We start from the raw sequence: 26,005 nt of genomic DNA on the forward strand, positions 1-26,005 counted from the left end.
AATGATAGGAGTTGCTCGTCGTATCCTTGATGGTTTGTTGCTCAAGGAGCATTCCCCCAATCTGACACATGAAGTTCTTGTGACGCCAATAGTTCCTGCGTCGTCAGATCCTGACATGCCTACTGTGCTCACCCCTGCAATGCTTTTAACACAGAAGGTTGACTCTGTGTCTGCTCCATCAGGAGACCTTGATCTTAAGGATCTCTACCGGAGTCAGTGGAAGCAGGTCCAGGGAGTCTCTGATTCATTCTGGAAGTGATGGCGTCAAGAGTACCTCCAGCCAAGAAGGAAATGGCAAGGAGACCAACCTAACATGCAAACTGGAGACATTGTGCTCTTAAAAAACAGCCAAACCAAACGAAATGAATGGCCTGTGGCAGAGGTGTCCAAACTGTTCCACAAAGGGCCGTGTAGCTGCATGTTTTTGTTCCAACCAATCAAGAGCACACAGTTGATTAAATGAGTCAAAACTGGTGTGCTGCTGCTTGGTTGGAACAAAAACCTGCAGCCACACGGCCCTTTGTGGAACAGTTTGGACACCCCTGGTCTATGGGACTCATAGTTAACATCTTTCCAGGCCAGGACAACAGAGTCCCTAAAGTGGAAGTCAGGGTTGTTAAAGGTGGTTCACCCAAAGTTTATCTGAGACCCGCAACAGATGTAGTGTTTTTACTTAAAGGTACATAGTGGTATAGCATTATACCAGGCGGGGAGGGTGCCGCCCCTTTAAGAGTGTCGGGGGATTGTTTACGCTGCTGCACTGTTTGTCTCAGCGGGCTTTCTGTAGTTCAGACTGTCAGCGTTCGTCAAGTTGACAAGTTCTGGAGACAAGTTGTTGTCTCCACTCATGGCCATTTTCTTCCTGCTGTACTTCGAAAGGACATACTCTGTGAGTAGTATTACTGTTGTGTAAATTATCTGTATGACTTACTTGTTACGGTGTCCCGCTTTGATTTATCGTTTGTGTGTTAATAGCGCGACCGATGCTAATGCGCTAACCCGTCAGTGGGCTTTTCTGTATTATGTTAGCATAGAGCTAATCGCTACTTACCAGGTATGTTGTGTGGCGTAAATAATGCTTTCGGTTTATGTTTGAGTTTTGTATTTATGACTGTACAAGAAACAGACAAAACGATGTCTGACATACCGTTTCTTTGTTAAGTTTGTATTCCAGTTTCACAGATCTTTTTAATTAAAGCATCAAAACTTACCTGAAGACTCTACCATGTTTTACTGAGAAACTGTTTAGCTCTCTGCCACGTTTTTAATTCAGCTTCATTCTTACAAGGGAAGAATAATGTATACAATGTCAGTGGTAACATTTTGATGCAAAACAGGTATATTGTTTCCTATGCTCACCATTGTAATTTAATCCTGTTATCAAGCTAACATCGGCTATTTAGCATTTAACAGGAGGTTGATTTTGAAGCCAATGTCACTGATTTTGCAGGTATTTAGTCATAAACAGAAGTACTGGTTAAAAATTAAAACTTAGACCAGAGAGTGGTAGATGAGATGTTAAGGGATTACCAAACAGATTACAATTACATGATGATTACAGGGAATTAGTGTACCAGATTCCATGGCAATGCATCCAGTAGTTTTAGAGACACGTCAGCTAAAAACACAAATGTCAGCTTCATGGTGGCACTGCAGGAAAGGTCACAGGATCAGGAAAGTCACACTGGCATTCCTCCTGAGAGAACCACGAATGTCTGTGCATTTAATTTACACAATGTAAATTTTGTGACAGTCCATCCAGTAGATATTCAGAAATGTACATTATTCTGAACTTACCAAGATAACAAGGAAGAGTTTGCAGCAATTAAAAGACATCAATAGGAAATGAAACGCAAACAGGTCCGTCATGGTAAAATGACATGAAATACCTAGAAAAAACTAGGAACATTACCGATTGCAAGCTGTTTCTAGTATAAGGCTGTTTCGAATAAAACCCTGGGTCTCTCTTCAGCTGAAGTAATGTAAATAAAGGCCCTAGGCCACATTTAAGAATTATTAGTGAATGAAAAAAGGGCTACTACATTTTCCTCTTCTGAATGTCTGGTATTGCTGATGTAAGTTTGCTTACATATTAAACTGAATCCTTCTTTCTTTTAGAAGGATTCAATTTTGTTTCCCTCGGGTTAAATGAAAGCTACAGATCCTAAATCTTTTCTGCTTCAGATCTTTACCTTCCATTTTTTATATCAGTGTCTCTTTTTTCCTTTTAAGTGAGTGAAGTGAGGTCATTATCTAGAATAACAACAGTGTTTGTGCTGCTGTGGACAGAAAATTGTGAAACGTGTGAAGCTTCAGCTCATGCACACCGAAGGAACTAGGAAATCAATTTATCGCCAATGTACTTTTCATTCAGACGTGTGCAGGAACATTTTTTCATTTTGAGGTGTTGCCCTGGATGTGTGTGCATTTATTATTCTTTAGAATGATCAATTAGGGTGTAAATAACATCAAATCGTGCCAGATGTAAATGAAAGAAAAATTAAAACTCCAGCTCTGAGGAGTCCCCTCCTCCGACGACACACAGGAGCATCATTGTACAGAGTGATGGCAGCTGGCACCAATGACTTCCTGTAGTGGTCCTTGTCACAGCAGAGCTGAAGAAGTCCCTTACTGAAAATGTTCTGCTGTTTGATCAGCAGGTCATGGAGGAGATGTGAGATTTTCTCCATGATGTTCAGCTGTTTGTTTTGTGCAGCATCCTCCTCTCAGCCAACCACCTCCAAGGGCTCCGGAAAAGTCCACAGCACAGAGGCAGCTTTCCTGATCAGTGAAGACTTCAGCAAACAATACTGCACTGGCAACAACAGACTGGAAACAAAAAGGACCCAAGCTTCTTCAAGAAGTAGAGTCCCTTGCTGAGGTGGGCTCCACCTTCTCTCCAAGAATGGAAATGGTGTCTTTGTTCTCCTGAAGTTCAAAACTCTTTCCTTGATCGTGACCACATTGAAGAACAGGTGGTTGTTCCTGCTCCATGCCGCAAAAAAAGGTTGTCCACTGGGTCTCTGCAGATTAAAGGTGAGAGGACAGTCCCCTGCTGTGCTGTTGTGTTGCTGAATTAGACCACACGTTCAGACACACAAACTGTGGTCTATCTATCATTCAGTAATCCAGGAGGGTGTGGAGACGTGAACTTGCATCTTTTGGAGCCTCTCTCTCAGCAGGACGGGCTGGATTGTGTTACAGACACTTGTGAAATCAAAGAACATGATTCTCACAGCGCTGCCTGATTTGTCCAGGTGAGAAAGGACTCGAAGAAGGAGGATGATGGCATCGTCGACTCCAGCCTGGTGTTGTTTTCCAATTTGCTGTGGCCTATTATGTTGAGTAGCTCCACTAAACTTTCCGCTGAGGTGAAGGCACACTGTCACATCAAGATACAGAGGCAGAACATCAAGTATATGTTTATCCCTCAGATTTAGCACATCCACAAGTACTTAAAGAACTGTGATAATCACTGATTATTTAACAGTAAAATGAGTATTGTGACTGTTTCACTCTGACCAGCAGGGGGAAGCAGCCAGTGTGGGGGTAAAAATAGTTTATCTCCTCTAACAGCCACTCAGCAGTCAGTCAGCTGCAGAGACAATGTCTCTATTACTGATTTTATTTTCCATTGAGCAGCTCACTCAGCAGGGGTTGAAATAACATGAGCAAATAGTAATGTTTGTGGAATTAGAGACAAAGAGACAAAGTGAAAGCAGAATTACAGCTACATCATTCAAAACTCATAGTGATATTTGAGAGGATGGCAGTGTTAATCACTGCTTTCAAAATAAAATTGTCAGGTCATAGAAGTTGTCATTATCTAACTTTAATTCCTTTAAGACTAACTTGATACTGGATTCAGACTGGATTAAATGCTATTAAATCCCAACCCTATTCTAAAAAACCCATAATGAATTAGTCTACATTGTGTTGCAGTCCTTTATTCAGTCCAAGTATATATCATGTTTGAAAATTCTTTACTAATCTCCAGCATCTTATGCATATTGCATGTTTAATCTTTAAAAAATAGACACGTTAATGTTATGTTTAAAAAAATAAATAAATAACTGTGCCCATAACTTTCTGTCTGTCTCACCAGCTCCTAAAAATAAATGTAAGTATAAAACTCTGTGTGGAGGCCAGTTTGTCCTAAAACATGGAAAGTTAACTTCAGGAACATGTTTTGTTTTTCCAGAGGGACCTATGAGGGGAGCAGAGGGGGGCGCCTGAGGCTATGTCAGGACTTCAGCTTTCTAGGTTAGCAAGCAGTGCAATGTGTCTTTCCAAATGCTGAATGCTGTGCTATGTGGACTTGTAGAAAAAAGGGTGATGATTTTTTATCAACATCCTTGAGCTATACAGGACTCTGTACAGGACAAATGTGTTCAGTGTTTTTTTTTCTCTTTTACAGCATGAAAAGGAAAAAAAGCACATGCAGTATCATTTTAGTTCCACAGAACTACAGTATGTGTAAATCTGTATTCTCGATTTGTAACCTGTGCATACAGTGCTGATTTTTTTTTTTTTTTTTGAATATTTGTCACACTTAAATGTTTCAAACATATTGAAATAATAGACAAATATAACCCAGGTAAACACAAACTGCAGTTTGTTTAAGTGATGATTTTATTTATTAATAGAAAAAAATGAGCCTGAACCTACTTAGCCCATGTGAGAGTAATTGCTGCCCTTGTTAAATCATAAATTAACTGTGGTTCATCACATTGTTTGGAAAGCTGAGTTCAATTTCACTAGCCCACACCCAGGCCTGATTACTGCCAGACCTGTTGAATCAAGAAATCACTTAAATAGAACTTCTCTGACAAAGTGAGGTAGGACAAAATATCTCAAAAAGCAAGACATCATGACTCGATCCAAAGAAATTCAGGAACAGATGAGAAACAAAGTAATTGACATCTATCTGTCTGGAAAGGGTTACAAAGCCATTTCTAAAGCTTTGAGACTCCCGCGAGCCACAGTGGGAGCCATTATCCACAAATGGAGAAAACATGGAACAGCGGTGAACCTTCCCAGGAGTGGCCGGCCTACCAAAATTGCCCCAGGAGCGTGGCAATGAGTCATCCAAGAGGTCACAAAAGAACCCACAACAACATCTAAAGAACTGCAGGCCTCACTTGCCTCAGTTAAGGGCAGTGTTCATGACTCAACCATGAGAAAGAGACTGGGCAAAAATGGCATCCATGGCAGAGTTCTGAGGCGGAAACCACTGCTGACCAAAAAGAACATAAAGGCATAAAGGCTCATCCCACTTTTGCCAAAAAACATCTCAATTCCAAAGACTTTTGGGAAAATATTCTGTGGACTGACCAGACAAAAGTTGAATTTTTTGGAAGGTGTGCGTCTTGTTACATCAGGTGTAAAAGTAACACAGCGCTTCAGAAAGAGAACATCATACCAACAATCAAATGTGGTGGTAGTGTGATGGTCTGGGGCTGCTTTGCTGCTTCAGGACCTGATGGAACCATGAATTCTGTTCTCTACCAAAAAATCCTGGAGGAGAATGTCCGGCCATCAGTTCGTGACCTCAAGCTGAAGCACACTTGGGTTCTGCAGCAGGATAATGATCCAAAACACACCAGCAAGTCCACCTCTGAATGGCTTAAAAAAAAAATTAAATGAAGGTTTTGGAGTGGCCTAGTCAGAGTCCAGACTTGAATCCGATTGAGATGCTGTAGCATGACCTTAAAAAGGCAGTTCATGCATGAAAACCCTCCAATGTGACTGAATTAAAACAATTCTAGAAAGAAGAGTGGGTCAAAATTCCTCCACAGCGATGTGAAAGACTCATTGTCAGTCACTGCAAACGCTTGATTGCACAAAAAAATAAGACATCAGGTTGGGGGCAAATACTTTTTCACAGCACTGTAGTTCAATAATCCTGTTTTGCAAACAACTTCAGGTTTTGGAGTAAAAAGCACAGTAAAAAATGTTACACAATGAAAGCTGTGAAATGCACAGTGCAAAACACAATTTAACATTTACTTTAGATTAAATCCAGATAAACTGCACTTACTTGGTGGATGCGGCTCAGTAAAGTGCTCCATTCCCTGTACGAACACTGTGTCCATGGTTTGTAAATGTTGGCACAGATAGCAAGATCATAGATCTGAGAGCAGGGATTTGTAATCCGGATTTAACCACACAAATGGGTAACATTATTTTGTGAGGTGTACTGTACAATATTCTAGTGCTTACAGGATAGAAACATTTGCATCATTCTGCCCAGTCTTTGTTTCGTCATGGTGACTTGAGCGTCTCTTGTATGGTAAATTAAAATGCTGTCAAAGACCAAAACATAATCTACAGGATATTGTGCTCTCAGGCCTGATGTCTGTTGAGTGTATTCATTATGCATAATCATCACACACAACAGTTGACTGTCACTTTTCTCCATTGTCCATGTTTACAGTGCCACCCAAAGTGTAAGGCGAGTCTTGACTGTCCAGAGGCCTGATGGGTACATGTGGACATGTACAGCAACAGATAGACACCAAGTCGAAGTGACCATGCGCTGACTGTCCTCTGTGAGTAAACTGGGCTTAATTTACCTTCCATTTGCGGTGCACTGTTATTGTCTGAGCTCTCTCTCACACTCGAGCAAGCTTTCATTTTCTATTCTCTCTCTCAGATACACATACGGCTCAGTCCACACACCACTTGCACTTCATGTATGGCTGAGTGTGACCTTGACACATCCAGCAAGCTTTCACTGTTCATTTTGATTAGATTCTCCCAACTTGCCACCAGCCTTCACCCACGGCAACCCTCTTCACTACCCGAGGCCAGTAAAGTGTTTTGAAGACAGATTGGAGACGCTTCTCTTTCAGCCTTCACTGTACTCTCCACTCTGCTCTGTGTTCTACACAATCAACCATATTTGGATTTGTGTCAGTTTTTTTCTTTTCCCCTTCCTGTTTGTTTACCCATCGCACAGAATTAGAAAATGTTAGATTTCAGATTTCACTTTTTTCAAATTACATAGATTTATCTTTTTTTTTTTTGGCTAATATATTTTTTTAAATTGATTTTGTATTTCGTTTTTAGATGTGTTTGGGAAGACCATGCTTCTACCATCTGCTTGGAATAGAAAAAAAAATCACTGAAAACAAACAGCAGAATCCATTCGCCTCTATTGTATTCATGAATTTCAATGAAGAAGAGAGAAGGTCACCTGAAATAAAAAAGAAACAGGGGTTTGTATGAACTGTATAGACGCCCTTTTCTACCAGGAAAAAGAAAATAAGATAAAAAAAAGTTAGGTGTGATTAAAAAAAAAAAAAAAAAAAAAAAATCGTGAAAAAAAAAAAAGTGAAAATGTCGACCTAGGCTGGATGTCCAAAGAGCATGTCTCTCTGGCAGAAAAGCGGCGGCACAGCACTGGGGAGCGCTTCATTCCAGCGCTTCGACAAGAAGGCACTGTGCGTGGGTTTAGTTTCTCTGGCAGTAATACCATAACAACATACTACCACTACCGTTTATTAAGTCCAGCTAGAAGCGCTCAAAGCAGCTGCACGAGAAAAGGCTGCTTTGAAAAAAAGAAGCTGGGCGCAGCACTTCTTCAGCGTTGGGCTGCATGCAGCCACATCCGCTCTGTCTCCACATAGGGAACAATTGAAAAAGATGCTGCGATGTGGATACACAATCACAGTATCTAATTATTTTTGACATATTCACAATTTTTACTTAGTGTCTCAGAATTTTTATATTGCACAAGGGCAACAGCTTCAGATTCAAGTGATGTGGTTTTCAGGGAAATTCAGTTTTATGGGGCTACGTTCTTGCTGTCATCTTATCAGTTCAGTCTTTCTCACTGTGACCTTTTCCATCTGCATCCATTTCATTTTTCTGTTGCCATCCCTCCTAATACTCTCACCGGCTGTCCTTGTCAGCAGCGTGTATAACATTGTCACGGTTTAGTTTGCTCTCAGAGCTCCCAGATTGCTTCAGCTGTTTACCCCTCTGAATGAGCTCAGTTTGGACACCGGGGGGTTGGGGCGTGGGATGGATTTGATAGGTGGAGACGAAGCAGCAGTCTTTCAGCTGGGAGCTAGTTAACCTGCGGCTGCCCCGGCATCTCGTCTTGTTTTGCTTCAACCTGACCTTTGTCTTCTCTGCTCTCACAGCTCTCACTCAGCTCGCTCAGCTGTTTCTCCACAAATGAGAAAATACCGATTGTCAGCAAATATCAATTTACTTTCCACATTCTGCATGTGTCAGAGAGGAAATTTACACTAGAATAATGGGCTTTGGTTTATATTGGCTGAAACGGTAACAATAAGACTCAGGCTGCAAGAAAAAGAAGAGAATTTTCCTTTACAACGGACGACTAACTAGCACAGCAGCCTCGAAATATTAAAGGCAACAACAGTCAGTGAAGAACATTAGGAGCAGGTGGAAGCGACTCATCTCAGAGATTATTGGCTCCTGGTAGATTCATCTCTCTTCTATTATTGTCCCTTTCCCTGTCTCCGTATTTAGACGTATATAATAAAGTGCAGCTGCTGCAAATTTTCCAGCCAATGTACTGTCTCCACTTGATAGAAGGAAGCAATTTATATTTATACATCCTGCTCTCTGAAAGGATGTGCTCTCGTGACATGTTCTCTTTTAGTTGGACTTGTAGGTCGGACCTGATTTAGGAACACACAGTACACATGAGGAACAGTAAACTGCTCGTACACACTAAAATGCACTCCGGCACAGTGTTTATTTATTTATTTGATTTTATTTTTACTTGGGTTCTTTCATATGTGAGCCATGTGTCACTGCGTATGTCACAGTGACCTTTCAAGCTGTTGGTCTGAAAAAGTGCCAGTGTTTTGTCTTTGAAAAACACTCAGAATCTTTCATTTTAAAAAAAAAAAAAAAGGCCTATTCTTCCTTTGTGACTTATGCGATTTGTCCTTCTTTCTGGGGTCATCATTTGTTGGGATTGACTGTGTGCAGAGGACACCGCTGCTGTACAGTGTGTCATTCTTACGTAAAAGTTGCAGGGCCAGCCTTCGTCGGTCAACATTTCTGTTTCAGCACAGCACAGCTCTGAATTGAATGCCGTCTACCAAAAAGCTGAAGTTTTAAATCCCATTTCACAACCTTCATCACTGATAGGTGTGGTGGGGTGTGGTCAGAGGTTGCATCTCTAACCACATCCAACAGAGATGTCACGCAGTCCTGGAGTACACCAGTATGCTACTGCTGCAAGTAGAGACTTTGTTAAAGCTCAACTCATCTTGTGACTCATCTGTGCTCTGTAATCCTGGAAGTCCATCTGAAAACCCAAATCATGCAACTGTGAGACTACAATCAGTGTTGTTCAAGGTTCAGTGCTTAGTCTTGTCAGAAAAGGTCTGGTCTAACACATGACACCTTGTCAAGTTGCATTTTTCCAGCAACTGTCAAAATGGGTTTGAAAATTCATGTTGACATGATGGCAAACGGTTCACATCTCGTTTAATATGATTTAACTAGAGAAAGTTTACTGACTTTGATGCAAGGGGACTTGAGTTTTGCTTATATTGGCACAAAGGAAACACCCTTCAAGACCCCTGTGTTATAACCCCACACAGAGTGACTTTATACGAACATCTGCAAATCGAAAAGTTGTCAAAAATGAAAAGGACGAAGATCTGACTCCAGTGTACTGGGAAAAAAAAATAGGGGTTAAAAATACCAAACCAGAACATGAACAGGACACCTTGACGTCTTGACAAGAGTGGAGAAACATATTTTATGCTCTGAGGGACCACAACACGTCCCATCCATGTTTATCCATGGGGAACAGTCTGGTACACTCAGCGAACACTTCAGAGATGGCAGTGTGTGAGCCTGCATGTATGTGTGTCCACAAAGCGGGGAAGCACACTGGGTCTGATGTTGACACGTTTGAAAATATCCATGGCAATTCCAGTTTGTTCAGGAGATGTGAAGTGCTTAGAGTGTTTCAAAAACATACATCTGCTCACACACGAGCGGCAAAAAAAAAGTCACACACGTCAAAGTGCACAGCTATAAAATACCTAAGGTTTTGCCAGCGGCGCATGCATCTATACAGACGAGGCAGACAAATGTGTGAAATGCCTGGGGCCTTCTCATGAGTGGAGCAATAGGTCAATATCGTGCATGATGGCTGTGAGGTCTTGCCCAGACAGACTCAGCCCGTCAGATTTCACACTTCTCTCTTGTCTGCCTGTGGTCCCAGCAGGGATTTGCAGTGCACTGAACATGGTTGTGGAATTTTAATTGTGAGCCTGTATCTTTGTGTCTTGTGAAATCCATTTGGGTATTTGACTTGAATATGAGTCTCTTTTTAAATATTTTATGCATTATGCATGACTTACCCATCCTCCCCTCCTAAAACATATGTTCATGTACAGCAAATATACATATGTTCTAATATATATAAAAGATAATGTTGTCTGGACATGTTCATCAAGATAGTAAAGACATGTATATTGCACACAAGCTTGTTTCTGCAAAATGTTCCGTGTCAGTGTATTTAATCGGCACATACGTAATGTTATTAGCAATCCTAAAGCATTTTCTATAGCATCAGGCAAAGACTGTGGTCATGATTAGATACTGAACAAGTCAAGGATGACTAAAGCAGAAAATGTATTTTTTTTTTTATCAATATTTTATCAAAGCCATTATCATTTGATATTAGTTGCCTTATCTTGTCTAACCATACTCTGAGTGTTTTTGTTTCCCAACCATATCTTAAACCTTTATTTTCCATAACAACACTTTTTCTCTATCCTCAACTCTACCCCTAGTTTCCTTGAGGAGACACTGTAGAGAGTATTTCAGAAATGTTGGCATTGCATGTAATGTTGAGTTTTGCAATATTGATGTTCTTACCATGGATTTGGGAAATACTCTGAGCCTACTACGCATCTTAACAGCTTTAGGCCAGATTTGGGATCCTGTACCTGACCTGATGGTTCAGGCTACCAAATCACTTACAGCTGCCATAAACAATGTTTTTTATAATGTATCAACTGTGAAAACAAAGCATGAACCTACAGAGAATCATCCTAATCTGCAAGTCCGCTCAGTTTTATGGAGGTTTCTAGTGAATTTCAGGTTATTGTTTAGCTCAACTCTTCTGGTTCACTCTGCTTGGTGGAGACCATGAACAGAGCCAAAAGACTGTAAACTGGACATAAGGAGTGATTGATAAGTTTGTGGTAGAAGGAGCCAGGTTGGTGTCTTGGAAAGTGGTCCACAGCAGCGATGATGGCATCATCACAAAAAGGTGACCACTGAACCCCTTCTTCATTATTGGGTAGTTGTCTGAAGGTGTCAAATCAGGTCAAATCAGGCTAAAGTCTCCTGAGAAACCCTTAAGACCGAGGTAGCAGACTACACGACTTTTACAAAAAAGGGATCCATATCCTCCATGACCAAATGCAGGAGGAGATTATGTTGAAAAATAAATATACTAGATTTTCTAAAACTGACTCCTTAGGCCACAAACTTACCAGTCACCCTCGGTTTGATGTTGGATTTCATAATAAATGCTATGATGAGAGAAAAAAAAAATATTTTGATGTAACATTTCATGACTTACTTCTTTTATCTGCTCTGAACAAGGTTTTCCATTCATCTGAGTTTTCCTTGGAGGTGAAAAGACAACGTGCCACAGGTGTCGGTGTATTGTGGAATATAGACGTTTGAAGAGCAGAGCGGCAGGCCGTGACACCGCCGCAGTGGGTATCTTTGGGAGCAGGGACCCAAAGGTAAGACAAGCACACTGTGCTTTGATATAGTGTGTGATCAATTGGTCAAGAGGCCACCGATGTTGCAGCAGGTGTGTGTGTGTGTTTGTGCTGGTCAGCAGTCAGGTGACACTACCTGACTATAAACACAGGATCAAAGGACAGACAGAAGCACTGAACACATCTGTCTATTTTCTTTTGTAGAGATGTACATGATCACATATAGCAGGTTCAAAGACATACTGATGTGTCCCTAATGGCACTCCAAAAGAAACTCTCACATGAAGAATGTGAGAAATGCTCTTGAATTGTTTCAGTGGTTAAATTCTGAGTGCCACACATACTGTTGGATCTGTTCAAGGTAAAACATCTGGGCTAAGACTCAGTGGAGGAGTGGCTCGTGAAATGCAGAGAAAAGAGTGTTGTAATGCTTAATTAGATGTTGTAGAAAACAAAAACGCCTCATTATTGCATCTTCAAGGCTTGACTTTAACTGTGATTAAATTTTAAGTTCAAAACTCATCCTCTTTTGCAAACATCTCTAATGAAAACTCAATCCTTGCTTTTTCTCAACAGTTGACAGATTGACAAACACAAATTAACACGAGTTCTATTCTGCTGATACCTGTAGTGAATTATATGCCATATTTTAAAGGGTAAAGCAGATAATGTACTGTAATGTAATGTAGATAATGCAATACATAAATACTTCTTGATATCTCTACCCTGTCTGTGGCGCTTACTCTCAAACCATTTGGTTCCCACTGATGCTGCAAATATTTAGAAACAGATTGAGAATTTATATTTTTTTCATTAAATTAAAAAAAAATCTGGGCAATGTAGATTTTGGCAAATGTCATTCAAACAGGAGTAAATGTCTTGGGGACTTTTTTGAGCTGTGCATTAACGTTAGGTACTGTACTTAGTATATACAGCTGTAGGACAGTGTTTGAGGGACTGAGTCCAAATAAACTATAGTATGTGTGTTGATGGTCACCCAGTGAGAGGAATAAGATATGTTAGGCTTTGGATACACATACAGTACTTGTTAGTATTGTGTTGGTTTGGGTTTTTTTAATGGGATTTGTTGAAAGAAGCAAAATGTAGCATACCAGTAGACTTGTGCTTTAATGAAAGACAGAAAGAGCCATGATGTCCATCAGTCAATTAAATATCTACTTACTAGAAGCACGCCTAGGCCGATTTTCAGTGGAAATGAATGAGCTTTTCTTATGTACAGAATACCAACCACCTGTTACCAGCTGATCCCTCTGATCACATCCAGCATCACAGCTGGATGTGGTGAGGTTTGGTTTCTTGTACTTAGGACCACAACCAGTTGTGATGTAATGTACTATTATTGTATAATGGTACGTTGCTGGTGTACAGAGAGTGGAAATAACACATAGACACTGCTAGAGCCTAATTGGCAGTGCAAACACTGCCAATTTAAAAGGCACCCCGTGGAGTTTTTGACCACAAGGGGCAGTGTAGAGTTGAGCAGGTCTGCTGGTCGGTTGCATCACATGCTCTACTATATGGACCTACATGCACACAGTGAGCCTCTGACAATCACTGAATTGCCATTTAATTTTGCTTCATTATTCCGCTGTTTTATATCTGGGAGTCAGTCAAAGTGGACCATGCTTGATGAAATTGATTGTTGTTGCTTTCATCACAATTTTTCTGTCCTCAAAGAGGGCCATAATGGCAGAGGTAGCAATGTGCAGTTACATGTGGCAATGTAAATAGGTACCTTTGACTGCTGCTTGTTTCACCTATCCATTGCTGTGGTATGTACAGTATGTAGTTCTTTTTTTTTTTTAGCTAACTGGCTTTGAGTTTAGTGCCATCTGAACAGTGTATATGTCCCCAAAGGTACACGGAGACCTGCAAAATTGTGTTTAAGGACAGATGGCAGCGCACACACCTTTATTATTTCTATTTTGTTCCATTGATTTGCTCAGTGGGAAGTAGGCTGTGAAACAGAGTAGAGGAGACCTGAGACTGAAAGCTTTGGTGTGATTTGAGCTTAAGCCACTGGAGAACCAGTCAACTATTTCAGTACACACACCTCAGGCTGACATGTTAAATACTGCCAGCAACATGGAGACCGAGATTGTGTTTGGGCGTGAGCCATCTCATTGTAATTGCAAACAACCACATGGACAAAATCAACTTGAGCGATTGAACTGATTACACTCTGAACCTCTGTCCATGTTAGTGCGATTACTGAACTCTGAAACAAAATCATCTGTCTTCCCCAGAGGAATCTAAGTGTAATGTAGCATGGCACATTATATACTGCCAGGTCAAGTACCCAGAATTAATAACTGTCCAACATATGTTATTTACTAGTGAACACGGCTGCATGTAGTGGTTTTTGAATTGTATGTGCTATTAGCATGCTCAAACCAGGGAGCAGATAATTAGCAAGTATACAGATAATTACAAGCATACAGATACTTTTATAAAGTAAAGAAATATCTTACTGGCATACATGTATTTACATGTTTTACATTATTTTGCCCTAAATACTACTTGAGGATACAAGCGTTTTTATTTGTCCCATGCATAGTGAAATGTAAAGTGACAAACATTGCAAAAATGTGCAAAGGAAAATGGGAATAATGTGCAATAATGCTAAAAAGAAGATGTGAGAAGAAGTGTGGTATTATGCATTTAAAAAAAGAATGCAGTACAAAATAGATGGCCTTAACTTTTTAAATGTTTATTTTTTTTATTTTTTTAAAAAATATAAACAGTGTAAATACAACTGTGTTAACCTGCAGGCTACAAAATTTCATTTTAGTAATTTCCCTTTCTGCAATTTCTCCAATTAGAAAGACTTTTACTTACACCACAGATATAAATGAGTCACAGTTCAAGTGCATCTTAGTAAGATCTGGAAAACATGGAGTGCAACAGAAAGTGTTTTCTGCAGCTAAAATTTGGTTGAAGAGGAGATATATTTTTGGAACTACAAACATGAACGCATCCCAAAAGAGGGAAGATGTATAGGATATGAGAGTAAATACTTAAAAGCCTGAAAATAATCACTGATTAAATGACATAAGAAAAATCAGAGTTGAAGATTCTTGATAATTTTTTACTCTTTTAACTCTTAAATTTTTTTTAATTTTTTGCAACTTAAACTAATAAAAAGAACATAACAGCTTATATAATAAGTACTGACTGATCAGTCATGCTGCGCCGGTCCCACCCTGCAGTGAGCTGTGCTTAAAAATCTGGGAAAAAACACATACTCAAGCTGAAGGCCACAGAGGGAAGCACAGGTAAAATCTGTGGATAATAACAGGTTGTGGCATTGCTGCTTTTTGTCATGTCTCTCTCCTTGGCTTCACTGATGGGACCTGGTTATAGTCTCTCTCTCTCACTCTCTCTGTGATCAAACTGTGTTGCCGATTTTACACCTGCTTTTCCCAGATGTTAAATTCCAGACAGTTTCCTACAGGTGTCAGTATGCAGTGATAAATCAGGTGAAGTAGATATTTGTAAGTTCCCTCCTCTCATGTTTTGCACCTCTGAAAAGAACACTTAAAAAAACATGTTTCATAAGACCAAACATGTAATTTTCACAATTTGACTGTCTAACGTCTGTAAAACAGCCTCAAATCTTCAGTAAACATCCCCTTTTGGGTGCAAGTTTTAAAATAGTGGAGGCTTTTGCTAAACAACATCCACTGAAAGAAATCTCATGGGCTGCAATTACACCTTGTATTAAGATGCAGTCTGTATCTGGATATCTTACCTGGATAAGGAAAAACATGTTAACTCAAAGTGTAAATACACACTGACACTGCCTTGAAGTTCAAGTGTCATTCTCAGACCTGCAAACTCCATTGGGATGAAAAAGGCAGTTACGACAACAGGGCTGAACTTTGTGACTCAGTGTAGGGGAGGAACAACATGCTAAATATGATTTTTGTTTGTTTATATTATTGCTGCTCAAAATCTTCCTGTGTTTGTCTCCTTGGATTAGAATGTTTGATTCAGCCGAATGATCTGGCCCTTCCCTAACTGTGAGAGAATCAAAAGTAGGAAGCAGAAAAGGCAGAACACTGATTTATTGTTGCCCCAGTCTGAGCTTCTCATTGCAGCAGGCTGTGTTACCATTGGCAATACTGAGCGCTGTACTATGTTTGTTCCATATTGGATTGGAGTAGCTGAAATAAATGAATTTGACATGCAAAAACTATATATATATATACTGCAACTATAAATAACAATTTTGCATGGATTTGAAAGTGTGTGGTTTTATATATTTCTTTATTTATTTTATTTTTTCCATTGTGTTCACTTCCCCATCATCTGTGATTGCAGAGCCTCTCTGGTATTCATTATCCAAGTCCGAAGGTATATTTTAGTTATATTTGTCTTTCATGTGAAAATATTTTAATCCTGACAAAGTGCAAGAAAAAGAATTGCGCCTGTATAAACGCGATAATGAGATGATGGAATGAGTTCAGTACCTAATGTGGAGTTGAAATTAATCTCCATGTAGACTGAGAGAGAGAGCGAAAAGGAGAGCAGTTTTTCTTCTTCACCTAAATCTCTCCACACAGCACACTTTGCTAACATCTTTGAAGGGATCAGTACCTTCTTTAATGTTTTGGTGTTCAGCCAGTTCTTTAGAATGTGGTTCCCAGAATGCATGAAATGCTCGGTCACCGAAACATAAAAAAGCTTTTCTCATTTAATTGGAAATTCAGAACAAAAGCTTCCTTTAAGTGAATAGTTTGTCATATCCTTTAAACACACACACACACACACACACACACACACGTGTTTATATATATATGTTTCTCTAACTAGGAAAAACTGTACCTAATTTAAATTTGGCTACCATCCCCTTCAAAGTAGTGACCTTTGTCCTTCTCTCTCGGTGTTCTGTAAGCATGTCAAGCACCATCTGCGACTCACTCTGGATCTCCTCCACTGTGTCAAAATGGTGACCCATCAGCTGCTGTTGTGCCACAGTTCAGGTAGCTTGCAAAAAATGTGCACCTGCAAGTGATCACAAAAATGTGTGTAAAACAGGTCCCCGATGTTGATTCCATGACTTAATGCTGATTACTGGCTCACATGTGTTATTTCTCACATACACTCATTATCATACCCTGCTCCGTTCCATCCGTCCAACACTACTGGAGGAAAACATATTCCCTCATTTCGTGTTGTGATGATGGTGGTGGAGAGCGCTGTCTAATACATCAGTCCAAAATCCCATAGATCATAGTTCAATTGGGTTGAAATCTGGTGACGATGAAGACCATAACCATATGATTCACATCATTTTCACACTCTCGGACCATTCAGTGATCCCTTGTGCGCTGGATGGGGGTTTTGTTATCCTGGAAGAAACCAGCACCAGAGAGTGCACCACTGCACTCTCAAATGTGTTTTCATGTTTGTAATGAGGGGTTTATGCACAGAAACCCTACTATACTAGTATAATGTCCCTCTCTACGTTATTATGGACAGACTGTTGTTGTTGACGTGACCCATCCAGGATGAGATCACATTTTTAGTTTGTGTATTTGTCTTATTTTGGTGTAGAATTAACTTTAATTTTTGGGGGGTATTAGAATTTTATTGATCCATTTTAAATACCTCAGTGCTGTGTCCTGTCATGGCCAATAGAGCCCAGCAGTTGAGCATTTCATTTCCCACTTGCAGGTACATCATTGGTCATTAATTAAATAACTCTCAGCTATGTACCTACGTTTGTGTGCTACCTTGGATTTTAGCACGAGAGTAAAACCATCAGATTTACAGAGGACAGATCTATGAACAGAAGGTTTTAACATGTAACAGCTGTAACTTATATCTAATGTTCCTGACTTCTCTCTGTGTGCATGTATATTTGCATCAGTGGCACTCTGTTGAAGTTTTAAAAAAATGTTTTCAGAATTTACTGCACTTTAACAGACTTACTTTCCTTTGTCATACATTAATAAATTCTGATGATCCTACTTTGCTGGGCTTTCTTAATATTAAGCAGCTACTTAATGAACTCAACACTTCCTGCAGTTTTGTTTAAAAGTATTAAAACCCTCCAGAGAAGCAAAGGGATTAGACTCCCTGAACTGCTGGATAGCTTTGACTGGAAAATGTGGCTGGACCTCTACCTACAAAATGATAAGAGGATAGAAAGCAGTAAGGACCTCTTTAATAAACGTCTGCTTCTCTCTATAGTTGAGGTAAATAAAACTTTTTGAGAATTTTGAGTAGCTGCCCTCTGTTGCTTGGAGCCAAGCCTGGACTGGAAATGATCAACATTTTGCTTTATTAATAAAGCACTACTTTGTGTATGATCAATAGACTTTTGACATTTGTTAGTTTGTTTTGATTGCAGTTCAGTGTGTGACAGGGTGCTTCTGATTTTGGAGTTTGCGCACGTTGCCGGTGATAATTCGCTAGAGAAGAAGTGGAGCATGTCTGAGGTGGTGTGTATGAGTGTGTATCTGTGTGTGTGTGTATGTCAGTGAGAGAGTAAATGAACCTGTTTGAACATCCCTGAGAGATGAAGGTGTTTGTATCTGACACATGTCACGGTCCACAATGTTGATCCTGCAGATGGAGGAATATTGGAAAACTATGGCAGATCAATAGGCAGGATGACCCTGGACATGCTCCATCTACAGGAACAGCAGGCAGGGTTAAAGTGCTATTGGAAATTGTAGATACTTATTTGGTGTCTTTGAACCTGCAGACATAGTCTGGTCTCTGGTTATTTTTTTCTTGAACACATTTTAATTACTTTTTCCTCTCGATATATTGTGGAACCAAACAGCATTCACCCATAATTATTTTCAAACTTTTGTATTTAGCTAAGGTTGTCACTAAACAGAAAATGGTTTCAGTGCTAAAATGGCTTGCAGGGTGGTGTCAATCCCTCCCAGGCATTCCCCACTACTGTAGTGTCCTTGAGCAGTACCTTACCATACATATTAGTATTGTCATATCATATATATGTTAAAGCTCTTTTCCTCCATTAATGTGTGTGGAATAGTTCAAGTACTCACTTCACCGACTCAGGATGTTTGTAGTCTTCATGTCCTTTATGGATCGTCTTGTCACTTATTATCACACTGCCTGTTTATTGGTATCAGGAACACAGCTTGTCAGGATCAACAGCTCATTAACATTTAGCTGATTATTAGCTTTACAAGCTTTATCAATACGTGATGCTCAGATACTGGATGAAAGCATACACTGTAGTGTCAGCAGCTAATGATGTCAACAGCTGTTAATCATTTCCACTTAGTTCCCATTGTTCACCATTGGTCTAAATGCTGAATGAAAGAGTTTTTAGGACACTGTTCTCTGCAGTTTTAGTTTAGTTAGTTTAGCATATTTTAGCTCTTTGTTTTAGTTTTCCAACCCACAGCTTCGCTGGTCTGGTTCACTCTCCCTGCTCTCATGGTGCCATTTCATGCAGCAGGTTTTATGTGAAAAAGCTCTGATAAATCCACTGTGTACTACATGCTCAGTACCAAAACACAGATAGACTAGCAACTAGTAAGTGATGAGCTTGTGAACAAAGTTAAGCATTTGGCAGCATTATTTTTCTGAGGAGTTGGTGGAGACCAAAACAGAGCTTTAAATCAGTGACTATTGGAATTATATTAGTCAAATTGCCAAAAGCATGACTTGCAGTTATTTATTTTATTTTATTTTTTTAAGTACCTGGAAACAAGATTATGGGTTCTGAAACATTTTCAGGGCTGAATGTGGCCTCTCAACTTCAGATTCTTGAGTTGGTAGAAAAAAGACATATTGATATAGCTTGATATATTTGTAACAGGGCTGTGAACTGTCTTTAACAGAGTACAGGTTGAACTATTTAAACTTCTTGAGCTTTGATGAAATTTAAAGGCAAATATCCAAAAATTGTAAAGAAATCGTATTAGGTTAATTGTAATATTTCTATCTAATGTAATGGTGTAAAAATATGCCTTCTTTCCTATGAATATTTCACATAACACAAGAACCATAAAACTTCACTGAAGAGTTGGAAGAAGCAAACACTGAATAGGGTCAATTAATGTCATGCTACAGCTAGGGGTGTGCCCGATTCATCGATTCATAGATTAATCATAACGCAACACTTGACAATTCAGAATCGCAAGGAAAGTGCAGCAGTCGGAACGAAAAAAAAATTGCGCGTGACCCCCGCTCCCCCGGACAATTATAGGGCCCTATGATTTCCGCGATCACTGAATTGCGGAATTGGCCAATTAAAACAGAATCTATTTTTTAACGCGGAATTTCGCGGAATTTGACATAATTTGAGTGCAATGCTGTTTTCGTGTGGAAGAGGAATGTGTGTCTGGGGAAAACTGCACGGAGGGAAGCAAATCTGAGTGGCACAACAAGACCCTTCCACAGACTAAGGCCCTCGGCGAAAAAACTGCGGAACTCGACGCGAACTGCTCGGCTCTGTACTGAGGGGTTAGCGTCGAGTGTTGCATATTCTGTCAACACTCTGTTGACTGGAAACGTAAGAATACATGCAGTGACCATATAGTGACAATCTGGCTGACATGCACATACAATAAGATTTAAAAGGATTACTTTCTGGACAAGACAAAAGAACCCGACTCCTTCCTTCTGAAATCTACCAAAGCCTTAAGCTGCAGGAAACTGAACCGAGCTGAAACAGACATTACATTCTAATACATTTCATGTATTAGGATGTGCATGTACGTGAGACATTTAATGTACAAAAGGTCGTCTCTTTGAGTACTGTTCCCTTAAGACTGTTGTTAATTATTGCACTTGAGAATTCCCACACTGCCACGGTCCTTGAATGCACCGCAGACGTGTCGATCGGTCCGAAGAAAACAGCTAAGTGACTCTGCAGTGTGCAGAGAAAAAACTTCAGTGCTGCCTCCTCTCCACGGTCAATGTAACTAGACCCAATGATCCATATTGTGGTCTCTTCCTTGTCCTCCTTCCTGTCCTCCTTCCACATCCCACTCACAAAATTGTCCTTCCCTGTCGGTGTCTGTGACTGGGCTTGAGAAGGATGTTGTTTGGAGGTGCTTGGTTCCTCCTCTTCTTTCTCCTCTTCTCTCTCTTCCTCTTTCTCCTCCACTTTCGCCTCCTCTTTCACCTTCTCTGCTGTGGTCGTCTTCCTCCTCTTTCTTGCTGGGGAGGAGATCTCTTGTCCACTGCTGCACTTTGAAACTTCGCTGTGCAGCCTCTTCAGGACAGGACTTTGGCTGCAGATCCTCCTCCTCTTTCTTTCTGGAGAGCGAATGTCTTGGTTTTCTTCGCTGTCCTTAGAAATTTTACTGTAGGGCCTCTTTAGGTGAGCTCTTTCCCTACAGATCTTCCTCCTCTTTCTTTCTGGGGAGTGGACCTCACATCTGTTGCTGCTGCACTTTGAAACAGCACTGTATGGCCTCTTCAGGAGAGATCTTTCTTCGTAGATCTTCTTTGTCTTCCTTTGTGGGGACGTTCTTCCTGGGCCCTCTTTGGTTTCTTGTCTGTAGAGACTTGATGTGAGCCTGGAGTTCTCCCTCTCAGGCTTCACGTCTTCTTTTCACCTTCTTTTGAAGAGCTGGTGGATGCCAGGCTCTCTGAAAGTTGGATAAGATAAGATAAGATAAGACTTTATTGATCCCACAGCAGGGAAATTTGCTTGTTAGGCAGCTCACAAGCAAAACAGGAAAAAAGAATAAAGTGCAGAAAAACAAGAAGTGTGCATGCAATTCAAGTACAAGAAAATGTGCAAAAAGTAGTGTACTTACAATGTTAGAAAGCTCTTGGTCTTCTTCTTCTACTCTTCAGATGTTCTTGGAAAGTTGTTTTGGTCACAAGTTTTTCTTCAAAATCTCTCAGTTAAGACTGTTGGAAATTCTCACAACTAATGCCAAACTGATGGGTCTTTGTTTCTGCAAGCAAGAACAAAAGTGAACTGACGAAGTAAAGAGTGTGGAATTTAAAGACCTGGGTGTGTTCCGGAATGTCCTGTGATCTCAATGCTTTGTGACATCACTCAGTCATAGGGACCAATCAGCAAATGACACCTGTGGCACAAACTCACCTAAACAGTACATGAAGCAGAACACAAGACTTTTCTCTTTGGTCCACAAAGATGAACACAGCAGAGGCCAGTGAAAGCCTGCCCCTAACACTAACACTTTAGAACCTAGGTCATTTTAAGTATAACACAGCCGTCACCATATTTAATGATATATGATTACACCTGAACTCTCTCACCATGTTCATGTGTTCGTTTGCAAATAAATGATTCAATAAATATGAATAAATACCTAATGTTTCTTTCCCATATAAAACATCTATCTTATATGATTAACTGTGCAGTATTATATTGTTAATCACTCGTTTTAATTTACAGATGCTTGCTAGAAGTGCACAGCATGTGTCCATCAACACACCATCAGTGAGCTATAGAAGTGATCCACTGTATGTAATTATGCAAGATAATTTGGTAACAGAAGATGCATGCATTAAAAAACATGGCTAAAACTGCGATGACAAAAGTTACAGCGAAACTAACAACAATCTTTCTGGACATGTAAATCAAGATATCAAATTGTAATAGAAGTGGAAATATTGTCAATTTCCTTCCCCTAATTTCCTTTCCTTATTATTGTGGATGTTGTTTTCATTGATGGATGCAACTACTCAACAGTTAAATTCTATTTAATTTGTGTACATTTTAGTCATTTGCATAAAAAAACACACTGTTTTTGGGTAGATTCCCAAAAACTATATTGGAAAAAAACAGAATTTGGGAAAAAATAAAAAGGAATTTATAGTGCCCTAACATCAGGGGATGGACCTCAGTCCAGGCGATGGTGGCATGTAATGTGTCATCACAGTGTGCAATTCATACTTTGGGTTTAAAAGTGTGGACAGTGTGGAGACATTTTGTTTAAAAGAAGTTTTATGTTTTCTAAATGCTGGGAAATTGCTAAAGTTAATAATAAAGAAAAGATAGAGATAAACGTGTTTTACTTCAATGAATGGATATTTAAAAATATACATTATTTTACAAGTAACTACAGAGTCAGAAAAGAAACATTCTATTTGGGAAAAAAATGATTAATCGAGATGCATCGATAATCTGTGAATCATCGAATCGTAGCACTGTGAATCGTAATCAAATCCAATCATGAGGTGAATTAGATGGCACACTCCTAGCTACAGCACAGAATCTTTTTTCCTTCTTCCTCTTTGTAAGAAGAAGGCAGGGTTCAAGAAGTTAAGTACAGAATCAGCCAAGAAATGTTTCCCTTCAAGTTTTGACTGAACTTGCACATCAGACGCCAACTTCAGCCTCAAACTTGTTCTTTCAGAATAGAAAATTGAGCATCCATTTGATTTTTTTTTCTCAACACATAACAATACATAGCATGTTCCAGACTGAGCTGTTTACAAAAACTGTTTTCAAACCATGCAGAGCATAACAGGAAGAGGAAAAAGCCTCATTTTTCATTTTAGATTCACAGTGAACATTGACAGAACCGAAAATGGCCTGTTTTGACCACGTACACCAAGAGAAAGGACTGCAAATCTCTTAGTTGTCAGTTAGGTGAGTGTGTTGGCAGCAGTTTTGTCCATTCATCCACGGTATCTGGCTATCTGTTTGTGCCAGGTTTAGCTCCCATCTCTGAGGCCTTATACATTTGTCAGCTGCATACCTGCCGCCAGCTCTTCACTCTTCAATCAGTCAGAATTTGGCACCCAATAGAGTAGAGCGCTATGGTCTTTTTGCTCCAGCTGTAGACCTGGGTTGCAGTCTGCAGATGAAGAAATGGGCTAGAAAGATTGAGAGAGGGTAGGAGAGCAGCAGAGGAGGAAAAAAAAGAGGGAAGGAACAGAAAATAGAGGGGTGGAGAAAGAAAAAAGGAAAAGGATTTCCATAGATCCAAGTCATTTGAGTGTGTGTAGTGTATTGCAAGGAGACGTATAGAGCACTTTTCATTATTTCACAGCGATGTGAACAAATGGGAATACATTATTTGCATAGGAAGAGATAACATATACTGGATATGAATTCAATTTCTGCAGTATTTCTTTTTTCTTGTCTGCCACTGATCTGTCATCTGAATGACACAATTTGCCACAAATGTGACACCACTTATTCCCACAGTCATAACTCAGTCATATCAAAACACACAGACATCACACACATAGTGGTATAATCAGCAGAACTCACAGAATCAGCGGGAGCCTCTCCTAGAAGTTATACTGTAGAATAAAAAGGTTCTCCTAACTTCAGATCCTGACTCATAATTATCAGATTCCGACTTTTAATCTGTGGCAGGATTTACATGATGTAGATTTCTCAAAATGCAAACAAAGTGGTAGAGTGGTAGATCGCTTATGTTGCTTGCTTCTCATTTACTGCTGCCAGCCTATCAGTGACTAAATAAGTTACCAGCCTCGACAAAGGTGTAGACTTCTCCTTTTTCTAAGTAGTCTGAGTTTTGGCACTTTCCCTGCATCATAGAGGGGAAGGTAACAGGGAGAACTAGGATCCAGACAAGGGGCAGAAAGGTGCTGAAATGGATGAAGCTGCTGATTTGATGGAGGAGGCAGAAGCACAACACACAGTGTTGAGCCGCTGTGGACAGAAAAGTTGATACTAAAATTAAACTACCATTGTATTTGGAAGAACACTAGCTTCCTGGTATTATGTTGGAATAACATAGTTGGCGTTTCTGTTACACAGCAGAATGTGGAGTCATAGAATTTGACTCAACAGAGCATTGAGGAGGAAGCGGCTGCCAGAGTTTTGTGACAAGTGAACCCAAGAGAGGGGCCCTGCAGCTGGGGTGGCTTGCTCTGTAGCAACCGGTGATGTCTCGTTGGATATCTGTGTGACAGATGCACATCGATAGAGACAAAATTGAAGCTGCCACACTGCAACAGACTACGCTGTGCTCGGTTACATTTTATTTATTTATTTTTAGGATGGAATTGCTGATTCCACTGACACAGCAGCAGTTTTTTTGGGTTTCTGTGGACAGCTGAAAACATGTTTGTGATCTGTTTAACAAACAGAAATAAAACTGAGGCTGCAGGACTAAATGAGCAGATGAACAAACTGTAAGTGCAATAACATAACTCATAAAAGCTTTGGACTAACATTATATGGTCTTATGTGAAATACAACTCATTATAGAGATTTGTAACACTATCTTTCATTGTAACTTCAAAATGCATAATGAAAGCCTTTGTAAACCTAAGAGACATTATTTACATTTTCAATTGGCTTCATGTTTGTCCATCAGAAACGCACTGTAGCTCTGTTCCTGTTATGCTCTCACTATCATGAGTTTAAATGCTAATGTGTTGGTGTTTACTCTTACTGAGACAATATGGACTGACAGCATATCTACATTTGTTTCTTCAACAAGGACAAGACAATCTCTAATGCAGTCAGTTCAGAACTGATGCACAACATGAAATTTAAAAGTGAGTGTCTCACTGCCAGTTTCCCCAGTTTCTACTGTTTCATCACAGAAGGCAGCATAAAAACTTTCTTTTTTATAAAGTTATGTACTGTTGAAGTTGTATAAATAAGTATAGGTCCAGAGTATCTTCACACTACTCTTTATTTTCTTAGCTCTTTAAAAACACAGGTTCATCTGACTGTATTTTTATGTTTTGTAAATACAGTGCTTCGGCTACAGTTACATTCATGGTTGATAAATAGTTATTTTTAAAAAGTCAGTTTTAATTGGTGCAGATTTTACTAACTTAAAGTGATATGCATAGTTGATCTGAGAGAGTTGTGTGCGTTTGGCATTATGAATTCTGGTGTGGTACAGTTGAATATAGTATTTCTTCTCCTGCTACTTCTGGTTGTTTTGTTATTCAGGGAAATGAACATCAAATCACATTGCAGAAATTCTTTAATGAGACAAACAATCACAACAGATCAGCAAAAAAAAAAAGCAAACAAATATATTCTGCATCGTCTGCTCCAAGTCTTACTGCTTTGGAAACATAACTGACTTAGGATGGCTGTGGAACAGGTGCACTGTGGGCTTTTATGGTACTGATTCTTCTTCCAGTCCAGTTGCTGCTGGTCGTTCTCATGAATATTCCTTTTAAATTGCAACTAAAATCAGTAACCGATGATGTCACTTACATGTCACCCGAGGCAGACATACCAGGAAATCAGCAGCTTTATTTACAGCTAATTTTGCTTTACAAACTTAATTAACTTTTTTCCCTCCTTTTTGGCCTTT

The 26,005-nt window shown here is 39.7% G+C and overlaps 1 long non-coding RNA gene across 1 annotated transcript in view; it reads left to right on the plus strand.

Annotated features, from left to right (window-relative positions):
- Window positions 1–745: 745 nt before the first annotated feature.
- LOC121193376 overlaps window positions 746–26,005 on the plus strand; it is a 41,725-nt gene continuing 16,465 nt past the window's right edge. Inside the window, exons 1-2 of the long non-coding RNA XR_005895282.1 lie at window positions 746–889; window positions 11,620–11,765. This is a non-coding gene — a long non-coding RNA (uncharacterized LOC121193376). The remainder of the gene's footprint in view (window positions 890–11,619; window positions 11,766–26,005) is intronic.

The sequence above is a fragment of the Toxotes jaculatrix genome, chromosome 14 (assembly GCF_017976425.1).
Source record: "Toxotes jaculatrix isolate fToxJac2 chromosome 14, fToxJac2.pri, whole genome shotgun sequence".
Lineage (NCBI taxonomy): Eukaryota > Metazoa > Chordata > Actinopteri > Toxotidae > Toxotes > Toxotes jaculatrix.